The sequence below is a fragment of the Protopterus annectens genome, chromosome 5.part0 (assembly GCF_019279795.1).
Source record: "Protopterus annectens isolate FY-2018-M chromosome 5.part0, PAN1.0, whole genome shotgun sequence".
Taxonomy (NCBI): Eukaryota; Metazoa; Chordata; order Ceratodontiformes; family Protopteridae; genus Protopterus; species Protopterus annectens.
In genome coordinates this window covers 142,081,800-142,101,762 of record NC_056735.1, presented here as the reverse complement: position 1 = coordinate 142,101,762, position 19,963 = coordinate 142,081,800, and the positions used below count along the sequence as shown (strand labels likewise).

The 19,963-nt window shown below is 39.4% G+C and overlaps 1 protein-coding gene across 1 annotated transcript in view; it reads right to left on the bottom strand.

Moving 5' to 3' along the window:
- VWA3B (von Willebrand factor A domain containing 3B) overlaps positions 1-19,963 on the bottom strand; it is a 2,054,405-nt gene that overhangs the window by 437,442 nt on the left and 1,597,000 nt on the right. The window lies entirely within an intron of this gene.

The window sequence follows — 19,963 nt, the reverse complement described above, 5'->3', positions numbered from 1 at the left end:
TAGCCAAAATCACTTGCAATTTTATTGAATGCACGATGTATGAAAAACAAGAAAATCCACAAGTATTCATGAAAGGGCACCAAGAGAATATTATTCCCCCCATGAGATCATAGAAAAGAAAAGCTTTAAGCCCTACAGAAGTCATAGGTCTATTCTTGGCATCATCACCCACATCTGCTAAAAATGGAGGTTATTATACTGTTAACAATCCTGTGAATCCCTGTATATAATAATGTTTTACCTACTGTATGATACAGTTTGCATGTAAACAGGTGAATATTAATATATGTACGGCTATAGTGATGTTACAGGGGAAAATAACTGAGCAACTCAAATGAGTATAGACCCTTTATAAAACACCCCATTAATACAGATCCTGTTTAGTGCACTCAGTTATACCACACTCCTCCATTTTCTCTACCCACTGTGAAAACAGGATTTAACCTAGCATTATGGATGGTCAGGTTTCCCTCCATTTCTCCTACCAGCCTGATTAACATGGGTATCTTGAGGCAGTGTAGCAACCGCCTCATGTACACTGACTACCCTCTATTCCTAAATCACCCAAGTACAATTTGTGAGAGATGCATCTAAACTAAGAATCTGGAATCCTTGCTCTTTCACACACAGAACAATAATGCTGAACAGGTTGTCAGTTCACATACTACACCTCCTATGCAAACCATGCACTCAACACATAAACTATCATATGCAGAGGTACTCACCACAAACCTAACTAAACACAAGAGACCTTACAAACACAAATATGCTACACCTAATACAGCACCTACAGCACTCAAAACACAAAAACACAAGCACCAGTGTCTTACCAAATAAGCCCCTAAGGCAAAGCACATCTAAACCAAATTTTTAGTCATAAGTGACTCCATTGTGAGACACACAGGTGTCCCGCTCACTAGGTTGGATATGGCGAAGGTTACGGTCAGCTGTCAATCAGGTGCCAGGATCTGTCAGACCACACATGCACTCAAGTCTCTCAACAGCAAATACCATTATGATTACATCATAGTTCATGTTGGTGTGAATGACTTCCTAGGTTCATAGGTTGGTACTAGGCTATCAGCCCTAAGGCCTATACAAGCCTAGCCATAACAATTCCCTGGCTATTTCTTCCCACATCATTTACTTTCCTGGACCCCTGTCTAGCAGGGCGAATGACGTGATCCCTGGGGTGAATTTCCTTCCTCCCATCCAATCGTCAAGGTTCCTCTTGAAGAGGTCCAAATTCAGACGTACCTCATTGGAGTTTATGAAGAGAGACCTGATTGAGCTCTATAAATATATGTCCCAGGGAAATATGTCTCTCTTCTTGACAGCATTCTGTGATAATACCACACTATAAACAAAAAATGATTGACTTCAACAATTGCCTTAGTTTCTGATGTCATTCTAAGGGAATCCAGTTTCTGTCAGCCTGGGATGACATGGATGACAGACCACGCTGCTTTGCCAGAGATGGCCTTCACCTGTCACCTCTAGGCTTTCAGTTACTGGCTAAGGCACATGCTTCCCCATAGCACCTTTTTTTAGGCAAGGTCACAAGAACAAAATTTTTGATCTGAAAATATCACTCAAATAAATTAAAGGTTACTGTGATAAACACTAGGAGTTTAAATCAAAAATGCACTCTCTGAAAGCACTCCTCTCCCTGGAGGAAGTTGACATCTGTGCAGTCACAGAAATTTGGTTTGGGGCCGCAGAATACCCCGACCTTGCAAAGCTACAACACCTTCCACACTTTCAGACCACAAAATGGATGTGTGAGAACCAAAGGAGGAGGAGTATCTATCTGCGTCAAAGATATATAGACCTCTAGACTGGTTAGACAGGAAAACTCCATGGAGTTACTCAAAGTTCAACTAACTGTGGGTAAGACCACCCCTCAAGTCATTGTTAGCTATAGGCCCCCTTCAATGAACCAAGATACCCATGCTGTTTATTTGCACCTACTTGAGTCACTCAAATTACAATCAAACACTCTAGTTATTGGCAATTTTAACTATCCCTCCATTGACTGGGAAACTTATATGAGTACCAACATACTTGCACAAAGGTTCATGGATTTTGTTAACACTAATGCCCTGGAACAAATAGTATGCAACCTCACAAGGGGCTCAAATATTCTTGACCTGGTCCTCACCAACATGGGTGCACCACCACAAATATAGGACCTTCACTGGGTAAATCTAATCACAAATCAGTCACATTAGAAGTAGCTATAACACCTGAACCCCTCTTAGGTGAAATCAGGTTAAATAATTCCACCAAAGCTAATTACACCCTCCTAAGGGATGGCATAAATAATTTCCAAGCTTTTGTACCTACAGATAACATTGAAAACTTTTTGATAAAAAGTCCAGAAGCACTATAATGCCACACATACTCCAGGAATAAATGATTCTATATCCATTTCTAGTATATTAAAGTTGAGGGCTTTAAATAGGTAAATAAATATATTATGCAATGTATCAATATTCATATAGAGTAAGGTGTTTATAAAAAGCTTTGACGTCTTAAATATTACTCACGCAGTATTTAACTAATGGCCATATGGCATAACTTAATAGATAGGAGAATTCATTAGTTATGGTTTTATAATGATATAAATTGTGGTTCATATTATATTATATTATGTGTATTTTATCGGCATGCATATTTTATGCAAATTGAGATTTTATAGATGTAATAAGATCTATTTAATTGAATTATTTATTAATTGGTTAATTAAGCATATAATATATAACAAAATGTCAGAGTGGTTTACTTTGTCTGATGAAGGCTGAGTTTATACAGCCGAAAGCGCTTACCAACTGTTCGTGTATTCCAATAAATTTGAGGACGAATTTTACAATAATTTGTATTGCCGTTTTTTGCTATAGTGCTTCTAGACTTTTTATCAGTTTGTTTCTGTTCTTTGTGGATTATAACATTGAAAACTTTACTAAGGTATACACATATGCCCTGTACAAACACTTATAAAAATGTATTGACACAGTTGTACCTGATAGGATCAAAACAAGATCATCAAGAAAAAATAAGTGTCCCTGGTGGACATCTAGCATTATTAAGTTATATAACAAGAGGAAGAAGTTGCTGTATAAAAATATAAAAGTGAGATCCTAGCACTGGAAGAGCACCCTCCTCTGATTGAACAAACAAATAAGACAACTTGTAAAATCCTCTAAAGGCAACTTCAAAAAAATGTTGCAACCATAGCCAAATATACCCATATGGCATTCTTCAGGTATACCCATAAGCTAAAAGGTGGGACCCAGACATGTGCTGAACTAGATGTGGATGGCATCACACACATACTGATCCTGCAAAAATAGCTAACCTATTAGCTGACAGGTTTAGCAAAATTTTCAACCCCATGTCCCCCCAAACATTCCACTAAGCATTTGCTTTACATCTCCCCCACCTTGCATCTCCAAAGAGCAAGTCATTAATGCTCTCTCCAAGGCCAAAAACACAACTATGGGACAGGAGGGCATCCCAGGTTGTGTTTTAAATGGTCTAAAACATTAGTTAGAAACTCCATTATGTACTCTTTTACCACAGCCTGAGTACTCATTTTGTCCATGCTGAATGGAAAACAGCAAACTTCATCCCCTTCATAAAGGGGGTACAGCAACAGACCCTGGGAACTACAAACCCATAAGCTTAACCAGCCTTATCTGTAATGCCACAGAACAAATAATCATGGACCTTATAAATACGGATATAGGTGATCTCCAATCCCTTGATCCAACACAGCTTGATTTTGTCAAAGGCAGGTCATGCTTGTTAAACCTGGTAGACTTCTTTGAAAATGTCACCAAAGCCATAGAAAAACGCATATCTGTGCATGCAGCCTACCTTGACTTAGCCAATGCCTTCAACACAATCCAACATTTGGGCTTCATTAATAAAAACTCCCAGTTGAATATCAACCCTTATGTCATCAGGTGGGTTGCTAACTGACTCACCAACAGATCACACTCAAAGTTGCGGACTTTACCTCATCCAGCAGACCTGTCACCAGTGAGGTTCCACAGAGGTCAGTGGTGGGCCCCGTATTGTTTGGAATATATTTTTCAGACGTTCAGGCCAAAACAGAGGGGTTGTGGCTGACAAAGTTTGCTGATGGCTACAAATTAGGTGCAATCACTGAATCCTCAAACAATGTCAATATACTTCAAGAGGGACTTACACAAACCAATGATTGGTGCCAAAGTCATAGGTCTAAGTAGTCTGTATGCTACTGAGTACAGTGACAGCGACTTCAGTCTGTCAGTGTATGACATGTGCTGGAGACCCTGAATCATGGACTCAAACTCAATGCAAAAAATGCATTATCATCCCCTTCGGTAAAAATGATATCTCTGCAGACTGTCATATAAATAATAATACACTAAGTAACAACTCAATAGTGAAAGACTTGGGAATACAAGTTAACTGTAGCCTAAACTTTGATCACCAAGTGTCTACTGTGGTAAGGAAGGCATTCAATGTTGCACACCTCATTAGCAAAGGCATTGCCTCAAGAGTGAAAGAGGCCATAACACCTCTGTACTCGACCCTCATCAGGCCAATAATTTAGTGCAATTCTCCCTTTGGTATGTGCCTTACCAGGCACCTGCAGCAACTTGAGAGACCTCAGAGATTTCTAACCAAGAAAATTCAGGGTCTCCAGCACATGTCATACACTGACAGACTGAAGTCGCTGTCACTGTACTCAGTAGCATACAGACTACTTAAAGGAGACTTGTGCCTGGCCTACAATGCAATCTCAGATCCAAACCTAATGGAAATGCTGCTTATCCGCAAGTCAAATGAGACAAGGATCACCCATTCCAGGGACCTTAACCTGGTATGCGACATAAATAAGACCTGCTGGAGAGACAGCTATGTCTCTAAGAGGTTGCCACTCCTCTGGAAAAGGTTACCAGTTCACATCAAACAAAAAGCCCCTCTATGACCCTGTTTAAGTGTATCCTGGATGAATAGATGGGAAACCTTAAATTCCTGCTGGGGATTTCACCTATGAACTGCCTAGATATGGGCAGTCATTGCTAACTAAGATCTCAAGTTTATGCCAGATACTTTATACTGGGTTTCTCTAGCATTATACTAGGTACATACAACTAGACTTATAAAGACCTTCAGGTCAACAGCCCAGTAACCACCTATGAACCTATGAGTTAAAAGGGGGTTGCCAGGCTAATCCAGGACACAAGAAACAAAATGCATCCGGTATCTCCAAGGGAAGTGAGGCAAGTTGGTAATTCTAGGAAATGACACACAGTTGCACAGTAGTCTTCAGAGAGGTAAGGCTTGTATCTACCCCCAAAAATCATATGTATCCTTATAGAAAACATCGGAATTATCAAATTTCCCTTCATTGTCAAAACCATAGCTGTTACAGTGCATACTATACGCTGTTCAACTGATATCCACTGTCTGAGCTTAGTTTGGTGAAATGTGACACCCTTGCGCTCCAGAAATTTTTATCATTTCCAATCTCTGAGGATAAATAAGTGCTGAAATAAGGGTTACTAAATGAAGAGCTGCAGTATGCAAGGATTATCTTTTCTTACACTAATCTCTTGGCAATAGAGTTTATACACATGCATCACACTAAGGAAGAAAATGCTACACTGCAAACAATAAGTCAAAGTAAGAAAAATGGAATATAAGACGGCAATAATAACAAGACAGAAATGTACTCAAAGTAAGAAGAATGGAAAACCAGACAGCCACAGTAAAATCAAAATGGGATATAGAGTAAGGTTAAATGGACCACAGAGGTAGATGCAGACAGGTAAGAAATACAAGTGTGGATGGATTAGTAAAAACACAACAAGAAATAATTGTAGTAGTCAAGTTGTTATCTAGAAAAGTGAGTTGGGAATCAGGTTTATTTCAAAAGAGGGCAAAAGTAACATTCCCTACTTAATAGCTGAAGTGAAACTGCTCAGACAGGATGGAGTTTTCTGTTATTAGTTGGGAGGGTGGCCTAATGGTTAAGGTGTTTGCCTTACAAACACAAGGTGCAGGGTTTGAGTCTCACAAGGGATAATTGGCTAGGCTTACAATGGCTCGCAAGGGCAGTTAGCCTAGTACTAACCTATGAACCTATAAACTAATCAATACAAAAAGAGCAGCACTAAAGAAAGAAAGATCATCATCACCCTTGAGCTCATTGGTCATGCTGGATCACACACAGTCGGTTATAGTTTGCCTACATGGAAGTAGACATTGTGATTAAAAGGTGATAGGAATGGGTAAGCCAGCATTAAAAATACCAGTTTTATCCTACAGCATCTTCAGGAAGTATTGCTCTCATCTCACAATACTTCACTGCCATCTCTTATGATCCATAGGGATGGTTGGTCTTGGAAGAAAGTGCATTAAAATTGTACACATACATAAATATATACATTCTACTCTGCTAACATGATGATGGTGACAATTTTATTTAGGCCTTCATAAGGATAAAGCAGTAAGAAAAAAAGTCAACATCAGTCAGCCGTTTGTTTCGGCCAAAAGTACGGTTGTAATAGTGAAGAATTATGGAAGGGTTATGAACTGCCTGTTCCTCTATGAGTACGTCCCACGACTTTGGAAATGATGAATGGATGGTGAAACATCTATTCGAGCATACTGTTGCTTTGTTTGTTTATTTTAAACTGTAGGTATCCTTCAAGGGGTAGTAAAGGCCGAAAGGATATGTCAGTAAGCAAAGGGCATCACAAGAAATATCTGTCGTATTCAAAGAGTGATGACCAGTTGTATCAACAGGGTTCTTCAGTGACTAGTGATGCAAAACATTTTAGACTTATTATCCATCGATGGGTCACAGTCATGAGGACCACTGGCTTATAAACTGCTGTGATAGCCGATGCTTTAGGCAAATAATGATTCGTCTCACAAATTCTGCGTAAATACAGACTTTGGCCTACCTCAAGTTAGTAGGGAAAAACAATTTAGAAGGTAGCTATGTGTTTAATTTTGTTGTATTTTTTTATCTTACTAGTCTCTGGATTCTAGTTTGAGTTCAACAACTTTTTCAAATTTCTTTTACATCTTATTGAGAAACCTTTTAAAGGTATTACACAGCTCACCATTCAAAACATTATCTACTTCTAAACATAACAGACATTTTAGAATGAGAATGCAGTCCAGTGGCCATATTTACAATTGTTAGAAAACATGATGGTTTCTACTTTTTCAGTATAACAAAGAAAACAAAAGTTAATATAGACATTGAAAGAATGTATTCACCTGTTCATGAAGAAAGATATTTAGGTGGCAGATGACTAAAGGCACAATAAGTATTTACAAAATAATGACTACAAGGGGAGAGCATGATGATCAGCAGGAAGAACATAAGTAGTGTAATAGGATTTCTAGTATATACTGCCAAGTGCGTACAGTATTGAATAATGGCACAACATGCTTTAATGTGTATTTTGGGAAGAGAAGTCCTGAGTAACCTCCCCTATGGCAATGGTCATTAAGGATGCCATTTTAGCAGTTTGTAAGCATTCTGACTCTGCTACCTTAACTCCCAAGAAGAAGGAAACTCTTTAGAAGACCCCAGTGGAGTGATTCTATGACAAGATATCCTTGGGCAAAATTCTACAGGATATTCTTAGTTTGATTTTAATTGTTGTATCCAATTCTCCATATCACTCCTAAAAGGATATTCTGTTATAAGATTTTAATATAACCTTAAAACACTGATTTTCAGCAAACAACAAAGGGAAACATGGGCTCATGTTTACCTTTATTATTATTATTTTTTATAGAGATTCTACACAAAGCTTTACAAGGTATTCCAAATTCTAGATATATGGGAGAAAATAAGGGGTACTTTCAGAAGTAATAAAAGAAACTTGAGAAAACCACACAGACAATATAGAAAAGTGATGAAAAAAATATGAGAAAAGCACATAAACAATATAGGGATAAAAAGTGGAACCTTGATAAGTATTAATGGACATGATTAAAATATGTTTACAAAGGTAACCATTTGAAATGTCTGGACCTGTTAGATTGAGTCTCAAAACATGGAAACTGAATGACTAAAAAACAGACTTACATATGCTAAGTCCAAGATGGACATTTTTCAGAATATTCCCTTTTCTCCAAGGTATGGCAATCTTGGTATATATAAATTGGGGGGGGGGGGGGGGCTTCACCCCTTGGAAAAAAAATGAAGTTTAAAGGAGAAAAGCGATCTTCAAGATTCACTCTTTTCCTAGGCTTTCAGTCTTTTTTTCAGCTTGTTGGCACTCGGCATTTGAGTGCCGACATTTTTATAGGGAACTATTTACAAATGGTCCATCAAAATTAAAATAGCCATAAAAGCCCAGATCAAAATAATATTATAACAGATCCACTTAAAGCAAAGGCCTAAAAGTGGATAGGTAAATATTACTGATGCTATTGAGTGAAAGCAGAAGTTAAAACAAACAAGTCAAAACAAAACTGACAAATAACCTATAAGAAGGTATACTAAATTGCCCCTGTAAACTCTAAAATATTTGTGCTTCATGTACTTCAGTAGTGTGTATAATATATCACATTAATTATTACTGCAATTATTTCTGTTTGTCAAGGATGTATATTTATTGCAAGTATGCAACACATAGGCTGAGACTCAACAAAACTTGCCACATGATGGGGGGTGGTTTTGTGCAATGAGCAGCCACATGCAGGGTGTGTGTGACTCAGATACACAAACCAAAGAATACCAAGCAGTAAGACTGGGCACAGTATATCCCATGACCATATAATGGCATGATAATGAGCAACATTATTAAAATGAGGGCTTGGTGTATGCAAATAAGACAAAACAAGATGGCAAAGTGATTCATAAATTAATAAAGGCCATGTCTTGGAGTGGCATATGCTGTATAAATGAACTCTGATGAATGTTTTCACTCATGCAAAGGGAATTCGAAATAATGTCTGGGATTGCTATTGCACTAATAAATGTGTATCTACAAGAAGCTCTCATTGTCTCTATGTCTGCATCATTACCCCTGAGGTACCTTGTCATCTCACTATGCTTAACATTTCACAGACGCTGTGTCATTGGACCAATCAAAATGTTCCATGGAGTCCATAACACTGATATTGTGGACTGGCACTGTGTGGATATGGAGACCTTGCAAGGTACTGTATACATGTCTCAGCCTTATTTGCAGAAGTTACTTAATGCATACTAGCTACAGGAACCTTTTAGTGACCTACTGGGAGCACAGTTGAAGTATCTCAGGCATTTACTTTTGAAATACTCATTAACATTCTGAATGCCATGCTTCTGCGTGTAGGGTAGCACATAGGACTCCCATATACCAGAGACCAGAGTGAGGGAGCACCGTGAAAACCTTGTATGATATAACTCATTTCTATAATCTGTGAGGGTGGTAATATTCTCTTTGGATACTGGAAAAGTCTTGTGCCTCAGGGGTCCCAGGGGGACATTTTGCTTTCATCGGAGACTGTCCAAGAACCCAAAGGGTCTAGCTCTTGCAGTGAGCCTTCTATATGTAGTAGGAGTTGGGAATGAGGTACTTTAGGCTGAGGGTTTGTTCGACCCCCATTAAGATAGGGAAGCTTATGAGTAGCTGGGGATAAGAAAGGGATAGGATTTTAGCTCAAGAAATGAAACTGTCCAGAAAAAAGAAACTTTATATATAGTCTGTAGGAAGTACAAAGTGGTAAACATGTATTATTCTAAGGATGAAAGGAAGAGAGGGTTTGCTACTTAAGAAACATTTGGAATGGCAAAGTTATACACAGAAAATGAGTGGGGAGGGAAGATGAAGAGCTGCTGTGTATACAGTTGTGTGATAAGAATTAGGTTCATAGGTTCATAGGTGTTTACTAGGCTAATGAACATAAGGGCCTTTTTAAGCCTAGTCATGCATCCCAAATATGTGACAAGTTCATGTGCCCTTGATAAGTGTAATCAGGGTTTGAGAGATTAATTATTTACAGGCTACCTGTGCCCATTAGAGATGTAGGTGCAAACCCTGGGATGACTATCCTGTTCCCCATCCAGTTGTCCAAGTTACACTTGGATTGGGATAGGGAAGAACTCTGCTTCACATGGATGGAGAGCCTGTTCCAGAGAAGGGGTAGTCTCTAGGATACATACCTATCTCTTCAGCAGATCCTATTTATATCACAGGCAAGGTTTAAATCTTTAGAATGGGTAATTCTGGTCATTTTTTTTTGTATATATTCAGGAGGTCTACCAAAGTGGGGTCTGACAATGCCTTATATGTCAGGCATAGATCTCCCCTCAACAGTTTGTCAGAGACAGAATACATGGATAGGGCCTTGAGGTGGTCTGCATAGTACATGTTGCTTATGCCCTGTATTTTTTTAGTGAGGAACCTCTTTGGACTTGTTGGAATTGTTGGATATGCCTGGTTAGGTATATACCAAAGGGGGCATTGTACTCAATGATAGGTCTGATGAATGCCAAATACAATGGAACAATGACTCCCTTAGACCTAGATGCCATACTTTTATTTGTAAGTTGCACAACATAGAATGATTTCCTCACTACTGTAGACAAGTGATGGTCAAAGCCTAGATCCCCAAGTCCCTGACTACTGGGTCAGCTCTTACGGGTGTGTTGTCAATATGAAAGTTACTAGGAGTTGATGACTTCCCGAAGGATACTATTATGCTTTTTTTGGCATTTAGTTTTAGTCCATGGCTCTGACACCAGTTACTTGTCTGTGTCAGCTCTTCCAAGAAAACATTTGTGTAAGTGGGGTATTCAATGACAATAACTAATTTGCAATCCTCTGCAAATTTAGCCATCCAGAGACCATTGATATTGGCCTTGACTTCAGAGAAGTAAATGCCAAAAAGGAGTGGTCCCAGGGTCAATCCCTGAGGGACTCCACTTATGAGTGGCCTCTTTGTAGAGGTGGACGCCCCTATTCTAACTTCCTGGGTCCTGCCTGTGAGCTAGCTGGCTATCCACCGGGTGACATACGGGTTTGTACATAACCTCCTGAGTTTGTCAACAATGCTCGAGTGGGGTATTGTGTCAAATGCTTTGGCCAAGTCAAGTTAGGCAGTGTGAACCATTTTGCTCTCATCTATTGCTTTGGTGACTATCAGGTTGAATAGGCAGGATCTGCCCTTGACAAAACCAAACTGGGTTGGGTCCAGTGAATTGAGGTTTCCTATGCCATTTCTATGATAATTATTTCCATGGTTTCTCATATGAGACTAGTGAGACTTGTAGGTCTGTAGTTTCCAGGGTCTATAGATGGTCCAGCTTTGTGCAGAGGGATAACTGTTGCTGTTCTCCATTCATGATGCATGAAGCCTGTTTTGAGGCTACAGTTAAACAGCAAATCCAGAAGGCCAGACAGGTTATGTTTCATGTTAGTTAGAAGGCATCCTGGGATATTGTCTGGGCCCACTGATGCAGTGTTCTTGGCCTTAGAGAGAGCATTAAGGACTAGTTTCCTAGTTATAGAAAGGAGAGTTATATTTGATGGCATTTGATGGTATTGAAGGGAGAGATGGGTAAAATTGGAGTTTAATTTGTCGGCTAGTAGGTGTGCTATATCTTCTGGCTCAGTATAGGTGGCTCCATTAACAATGAGCTCTGCACACAATTGTGTATTGCCTTTGAGGTTGTGGACATAGCTAAAGAATGCCTGGGAGGCCAAGTTTACCTCAAATTTGGCTTTGGTAGACATTTGTCCTCTGAGTTATTTGTTTAGTTTGTTGTGAGTACTTTCATCCTGCTGGGTGCTGTACCTACTAATTTCTGCCATGATTTTCTTCCTTCTGTTATACAGCCTGCTGATGTTGTGATTCTGCCAGGGTGGCTTGTTTTTTTAGTTAGTTCTGTAGTTCTTCCTAGTGGATACAGCTGTCTATATGTACCTATTAACAATATTATAGAGGGTTTCTTATAACAGTTCCACTTAGGCAGCAGCATTCTCAGGGTTTATGGGGGTCTGAAATTTTGTAAGGTTATCACTTAAAAGTAGAAAGTCAGCCTTAGGGTAGTTCCTGTACATTCCAAGGTTTGCTCGGGTTCCAAGTTTTATTCTTACTTCAAAGAAGACCATTTCATGGTCTGACTTTAACAGAGAAGACATTACACTAGGGGGTGTGCAGCACTCTTCCATATTAGTAAGGGCCAGATCCAGTATGGTTGCACCCCTGGTTGGTGCATTGTCAATATAGGTCAGGGAGATTGTGTTTACAAAATCCAGGAATCTCTGTGCATGTATGTTTTTTGTTACAAATCATTCCCAGTTAATGGCGGTGTAATTAAAGTTGCCCATGAATATGGTATTAGCTTGGATGGTGAGTGCTTTCAATAGGTTTAAATATGTGGCATGGGTTTCCTGGATCATAAGGGGGTCTATAGCTTGCAAGGACGTAGTATGGGTTATGCCTTTGCTGATTTGAACGTGGAGAAGCTCAAATACATTGTCCTGTTTGACCATCCTTGAGGTATATTTATTTCTGATATAAATTGAAACACCTCTGCCTTTGCACCCTGTCTGTGTAGTAGATGGTCTAAATGTGTGGAAGGCATTATAACCTGGCACTGTCAGTGTGCTTTCCAAGGCTTTAAACCATGTCTCAGTGACCGCACAGACGTCAGCATTCTCATGGGTAAAGAGAGCTTCTAGGGAATGGAGTATGATAAGAATTTGTATTTTTATGTGACATGTATAAGTGGTTCTTTTTATGATAAAATTAAAAATTATTAAAAAAAAAACTTGCTGATAAATCAAAGTCTAACAGTCACATATTTCTTATAAATTCATGATTGCAGACTCTTTTCTACTTTAACTGCAGTGACATCAAGACAGAAATAAATAAGAATAGTTACCTAAATTAAAAATTGCTCTTAATTCAAAAGTCTAAAGGGGCATAACAATATTTAAAAACATTAAAAAATGAAGCCAGTCTTGCTTATTTTTATGCATTCCCATAAATGGAAGGTTTCATCTATGTAATTAACAAAAACATCACAGGGTTCTTAAAAACAATTTTTATTTGAAGGGCACAATTCACAAGCATACTATGAGTCCATTGCTGTACCCAATAACTGCAAAAAAATCCTCTTTTGAAATAAAATGTGATGAAAATTAATACAAATAGTATTACAATTAGTATATTTTCACTGGGATTTAGGGGTTTCTGAAATCTCTATTATGATCTGAAAGCTGATCTACATATCTTGCAGTTTAGTGAGACTGTTGTTCTTTCATTGGAATAGTTTAATGCTAGATTACTGCTTAATTCCTTTATTTGGAATAAGTTGGGATGGCTCTAATTAATTTTGGGATCAATGAAAGGTGAGCTCTGCACTTTACTTTGGATTGTTCCAGTTTTACTTAAATCATGTATCAGTACAATGTGTAGAATTGCATTTTCAAATAGTAAGAAATTTGTGTTTGCATTTGAAATTAGTAAAAAGTTTAAGAAATTGATAATTGGTAGGGCAATAGTATTAACTGGGTATATTTAAAGTTATTCCTTAATTGTTGCACTTCTTGTCAAGTTAAATTGTATATGCCTATCTCCAAATTTTACAATGTGTTCTTCTGGTTGCTAACTCTTTTGTTTGACAATGTTGAAAAAGATTCAATAAAGTTATTTAAAATGAGTACTATGAAATAAGCACTCTCCTGAAAAATGTATTTGTCAGTAGTCAGAGTCATTTAATGACTTTTGTTGTTTGCATTTGTTGCTTGTTGGAAAAGATACAATAAGGTTATTTAAAAATGAGTACTGTGGAATATGCATTATCCTGAGAAAACAGAAGGCCAGATTCATTAACACCTACACTAAGTGTACTCCAAAGTATACAAAAAGTATATACAACCCGTATTCAAGAACATCCCTACTACATTTGTTGTACTTTCTAGTCACTCAAAAAGATTACACTAAGTGTACATGTAGTATGCCCTTTTATAGTAACCTTTATGAATCTCATTTGATATTTAAGACTGCAAGAAAATCAGTTGGAAAAATAAAATTCGGAGGAAAAAGGTGTGAGTTATGGTTCTGTTGTCTGCTACACTTAATATAAGCATTAAGGAATCCCAGGGTATGTATTTACAATAATACTGGATCTTCATTATTGCTAGTCCATCCACTTTGACTGTTGTGATCGCTAGGATTTCACTGCAAGGCAGATGTAATTCAGAAAATTGACTCTTCTCAAAGCCCTTGAGCACCTTCCCTGCTCCTATAACACACCTGTTCTCTGCGCACCCTCACACTGAGTTTGCTACATGGTACAAAAATATAGGACTTTTTAGATACTAAGAATTAGGAGATGAGAGTTGACAGAATTAAGGCTAGATCTAGTATGTCTGTCTGGCACAAAGGGGCATGGACCTTTGTTAATGAAGATTCAGTGTTATGGCAAGTATATGTCTGTATTTTACATTATCACATCTGTCCACTTTGACTGCTGGGAGAGTATCCTCTACTTCCCAAATTCCTGAGTGGAATCATGGCAGGATGGCCTTCAAATGGTAGCCCCAAAGGAAGACCTGGCCTGGAGACTGTATACAATTTATAATGTTTGGTAAAATTGTGTAATGTAGTCCAACTTGTTTTAGCACCTACACCATCAAATAAATACTTCCTGGAAAAGGTTGTAGAAGGTACAATGAAGCATGTGGAATACGATTTTTGTCATGCTAATATGATTTTTATTATTCGATTGGTTTACAAATGTTAAACAAATGGTGAGCCATCTGGACAAATTTACTTTGAAAATCTTTTGTTGCAGCTTGGTGGATACATAAGAGATGAACATCTGGCTGTCTTTTCTGATTGCTTTAGTGCAATGTAAGTAAAATCATAATTTTCTGTGAACATCCAACATGTGAAACATAATCTTCCTTGTGGAGTACCTTGGAAATAAGACAAGAAGATGTATGGTTTGACTGTGGGAAAAAATCTGAGACAACCTTGAATATAAAGGATGGGATAGTTCAAAGTGATACTCTTTCTTTGTGAAAAACTAAATATTCTGGTCTGGAGAAGACAGCATGTACCTCTGACACCCTTCTAGCAGTGGTGATGGCTACCATGGTGAAGGACTTCCAGGAAATAATTTTAAGTCAGCAGTAGAAGGTTGTTCAAATGGGAATGGGACAATGCCTCTAAGACCAAACTGAGGTCCCACTGAGAAGTAGAGTCCTTGAGTTGAGGGTGTAGTAAAAAGACTCCTTTGAGAAAGTCTTTATAAAACTTTTGTGCTGCCAAGGATGAAGGATGAATCCTTTATGAAAACTGGAAATAATGGCTAGATAAACTTTTATAGTAGAGTAACTGAAGCCAGAGTCAAAAGGAGAAGTGATAAACTGTAAAATTAAGTGAAATAAAGTGGAGAAAGGATCCAGCCCCTGTTGACAAGCCCAGAAAGATTTTTTTTCCATTCTGTTTTGTAGAGTTTATGTGTAGAGTCTTTCTGCTCAGCTGAAATAATCTGGATTACTCTGGAAGTATAAATGAGATCTGTTGCCACCAATGGAACTGGAGAAACCATGAGATCAATTTAAGGGAATGAATGTCTGGATGAGCCTTGCTGGATGAATGGGAAAAGAAATCTGATTGCAGATCTAGAAGCCAGGGCTGCTTTTTGAGGTCAGGACAAGAAAAGAGGAAATAAATTTGTCATGGCCAAAAGGGACCTATGATGCTTTCTGAAGTCTAGCACAGAGATGCTTTCTATGAGAATTTCATCACTAGTGGAAGAAGGGGAAGGCATAGAGTAGTCCTGGTGGTCAATGACAGAGAAGAGCATCCACTGGTGAGTGAACTTTGAAGGGATGCTGGGGAAATAGTTGTGGATTTGGTTTTGGTCAGTGATGCAAATATAGCATGCAAGGCTGACCCCAGCTGAAAAAAATATGTGCGCTACTAATGGTTTGAGGGACCACTTATAAGGCATCAGTACCCTTAAACACTGCTGGTTCCTCTAGTGTCCAGTGTCATTCCTCAATCTGGCACCACTCTACTATAAGTTGAGGAATAAAAGCAAAACAAAAAGATCCATTCTGATCTGGCTGGAAATCCTAACCTCAGGAGCCAGCCAGATCCCATTTTTGCACCACCCCTGGAGCACCCAAAAAATCCTGCTTCTTCTTTAAAACTGTAGCAAGCCACTTGCTATATTTGTAGTGAGTGACTTGCTACAACTTATACCACACCTGAGGTGCCGAAGCACTTCAGTTCTCTCTACAAAAACAAAAATGAAATTCATGTTGGCACTGGCTTTGAAAAGTTCTGGTCCAGAAATGAGTACTGGTACTGCACTACTGATCATGTAGCATCTCCTAATCATTTCTCCTAACACCTTGTGCCTGAAGCAGCTCTTCCATTCATCCCACCATAGCTATGTGTCTGTAAATATTGTATGCTAAGTCTGTCTGCTACGTAATTGGTTCATCCCAAAATATGTGTTGCCACCAGAATGTGCTGTGAAAGCATTGTCCATTACCACACCCTCACAGAATCTTGACACTGGGTGTTAATGGGTTAGATTTGGTCTCTCCTTGTTTGATGGCATGCCAGGCCACTGACATGTTGTCTGTTGTACCCTGTGGAAGGCAGTCCAGAAGGCTTGCAATGTGAGGAGGACTATAGTCACCTCCAGGATACTCATGTGAAGACTGGCCCCTTGTTTTTTCCACATACCCTGGACCATTTTCACCTTGAAATACTCCACCCCAATCCAGAAAGGAGGAATCTGTAGTCCCTGTGGCTTTGGCAAAGAGAAGTATGAAATGTTTCCCTGCTGAAATGGTGGAAACTCCAGCCACCATATTATATTTCAGCTACAAACAGAAGAGATGTGGACACGAGTGTTCATAGAGTTTATTGATTGAGACCACTGCACACTTAAGAGTCTGGTATATAACCCACATATAAAACCTTTCACAAGCTACTAGTAGAACAAAATCTGCCATAAAACTGAGGACTTTTAAGATGAGAAAAGATGGTGAAGTTGGAGCTGGGATTACAACTCATTGTTATCAGTATTTCCTGAGGAAGCTTGACAATGCACAATTTTGTACCCACATGATACCTGGTAAAAATCAAAGTTTGTGAAGGTTCTAGCTTAGACTCTCCCATGTTTACAGAGATCCACAAGGACAAACACAAGCAAAGCAAATAATATATTGTTAATATTAGGGTCTCCCTTGTTGATGCACCCAGCAGCCAATTGTCCAGGTATAAAAGTATACATATTCCTATATGTAGGAATGCAATAACAGCCATGCACTTGGTGAACATGTGGAGAGGGGAGACTGTAGTGACACCAAAGGGCAAGGCTCAGAACTAATAGTGATTTGCTTCTAACTGGAAGCACAGATGCCTTCGGTACTATGATGATCTTTATGTGGAGGTAAGAATCCTGAAGGTAGACAGAGCACATCCATTCATGATCTGTAGACAAAAAAAAAAAGTCTTACACAGTGATCATCTGGAACTGTGTCTTTTTACATACTGGCTTAGGGGGCTTAAATCTAGGATTGGACTACGGTCCTTTGACTTGAGAACTAAAAAGAATCTGCAATATATTCTAGACCCCTTCTGGTCTGGTGAAAGCTCTTAGGATGATCATTTTTGGAGGAGGTGTGCAATCCCCTTGGCTGCTGACCCTTCATTTTTTGGTGAGGGGAAGTATTTGGGAGGGACACAGACATTTTTGTGAGTTGTAGAAAATGAAATAACATAACCTCTGTATATTGTGCTCTTCATCTAGTTGCCCCATGTGACAGCCATCCATATGTCTAGAAGAAGAAAGAGTCTGCTTCTGACTGCCTCCAGACAGGATCAGTCATCAGAAAACCCCTCTGAGGTGCTGAGACTGTTTCTCAAAGGAAGGAGCCCTGAATCTATAGTTATGTAGACTTCCGTTGCCTCTGGTTTGGCATCTTGTAAAACATCCTCCTCTACCACAGTTGCCTGAAAGCAAAAGGAAAGTACAAGGATTTTTTGAACCAGATTGCTTTGGACCCCTTTGGTTCCTGAAAAAGGACCTCTGAGGGGGGTCTCCAAACAAACTCCTAAGACTGACAGAATATTTCCTTTTTGCTCATTCTTCAAAAACCTTTCTTTGACCTTGGGTCCAAAGAGTGATGACTCATCAAACGGGGCATTAACTGAGGATGCCATGAAGTTGTCTGCAAAGTTACACAAGTGGAGCCAGGCATAGCTTCTCATGGTTATGCCAGTGCCTGCAGCTTTATCCATTCTATTCTGGGAGGCACATTATGCAGTAGGCTCATGGAGAGTTTGAAAAGGGTTAATATGGTTGTGAACTGAGACTTGAGTTGCTTGCAAGTGTCAGAAGTGGTAAACATTTACAAAGAGTCTAACATCTACTCTGCCAGATCCCTTCTTTGGAATCTTATCATGTGACTTAAATAATTCAACACTCAGTGGGTGAATATGCCATCATCCTAGACTCCTTTTTAGAAGGATGGACTGCTGGACTGTCGTTAGACAGTTCCTTTCTGATGGCTACTGTCAAAATAATGGAGTCTAATGAGTTCTGTTCTTGGACAGACTCTTACCTGGCTTCCTTGGGATGCTCTCTGCTACACATGGCTCCTGCCATGCCCTATTTGCCACCAGCTCCATCATGCAGTTAGCAGGCGGGATCACCCAAGCAGTAGAGGAGGCCAGATCTGAAGGTCTGAAAGAGAACTTTCTCATTCAGGGAAGACAGCTGAATGAGTCAAGTATCCCTCTAATGCATTCATTCTAAGATTTCACCAAACTTGGTGTCTTCTGTAGGGGACCATGAGGATCCTTTCTCTTCAACAAGGTCTATGTCAGGCATGGGAGACTTCATAGGAGAGTCAATGCTCCTCTTACATGTCTGCTTCTGTGGTTGTTCTGGAGGAGACTCTTCTAAAGCACCTAAAGACTCATGATGACTCTCAGTGTGGAATTCCTTAAGACCTTTCAGTAATGCCATATCCCTGTGAAAGACAATGCGAAAAAAAGGCTGGTGACTGTTTGGTGCTGACGGACAGAGCTAAAGTCAGTGGTGGAGCATTCTCTACCTGCATGATAGGATGAGCTAACATCCTCTCAATCAAGCTGAAGGTGGACACAGAATCCATCATCACAACAGACCTCCAAGCCAGTAACGTGTTGGCCCTAAAGAACATGGATGTCAACAGTACAGAATATGGAGGCACCAATGCAGGATGGATCTGACAGCTCTGGTGTCATGATTGAAGCTGATGCCTCAAACACCAATGAACCTAACATCAAACTTGGCACTGAACAGGTTAGTACCTAAAGCAGTGGCAAGAACCTACATTTGAGAGGTCAGCACCAACACTGTGTCAACTCCAACATAATCAAAATTAAATGAGTTGGATGCTTCAAAGTTGTCACCAAGGAATCTGATCCCACCAGTGTTGACACAGGAAACTCCTGGAATGACAACAGATCCAAAATCTCCAGTACCTGAACCAAGGAAGGATCTCCTCTTTGGGGAGACATAAGGCCAACCTGCTCTACCCAAAAAACAGAATGAGATGGGGTGATATGCATATCAGTTTGCACCTTGATGGAAGCTTTTATCCTTCCCCAATCAAAATCACAAAGCAGGGCTAGTAGACCTTGGGGAGGAAGTAGAAAGAGGTCAGGAGGGGAGGAACTTAGAAAGTTCCCCTTCAGAAGAATTGCTGCTGGCTGTCCTTCTGATGTAGAGATCATCAATGATAATTGACTCACTGTGGGAATGTCTCAATATACCAGAAACATAAATTGCCTCAAAACCATCAGAGCCGAGGCCTCCTAGGAAGGGTCTGATCTTTACTACAAAGATAAGGCTTTGAGGCAATCAATATTGCTGAAACCATACTGTGTTGGATCCAGTGTCTGAAGTTTTCCTATATCTGTA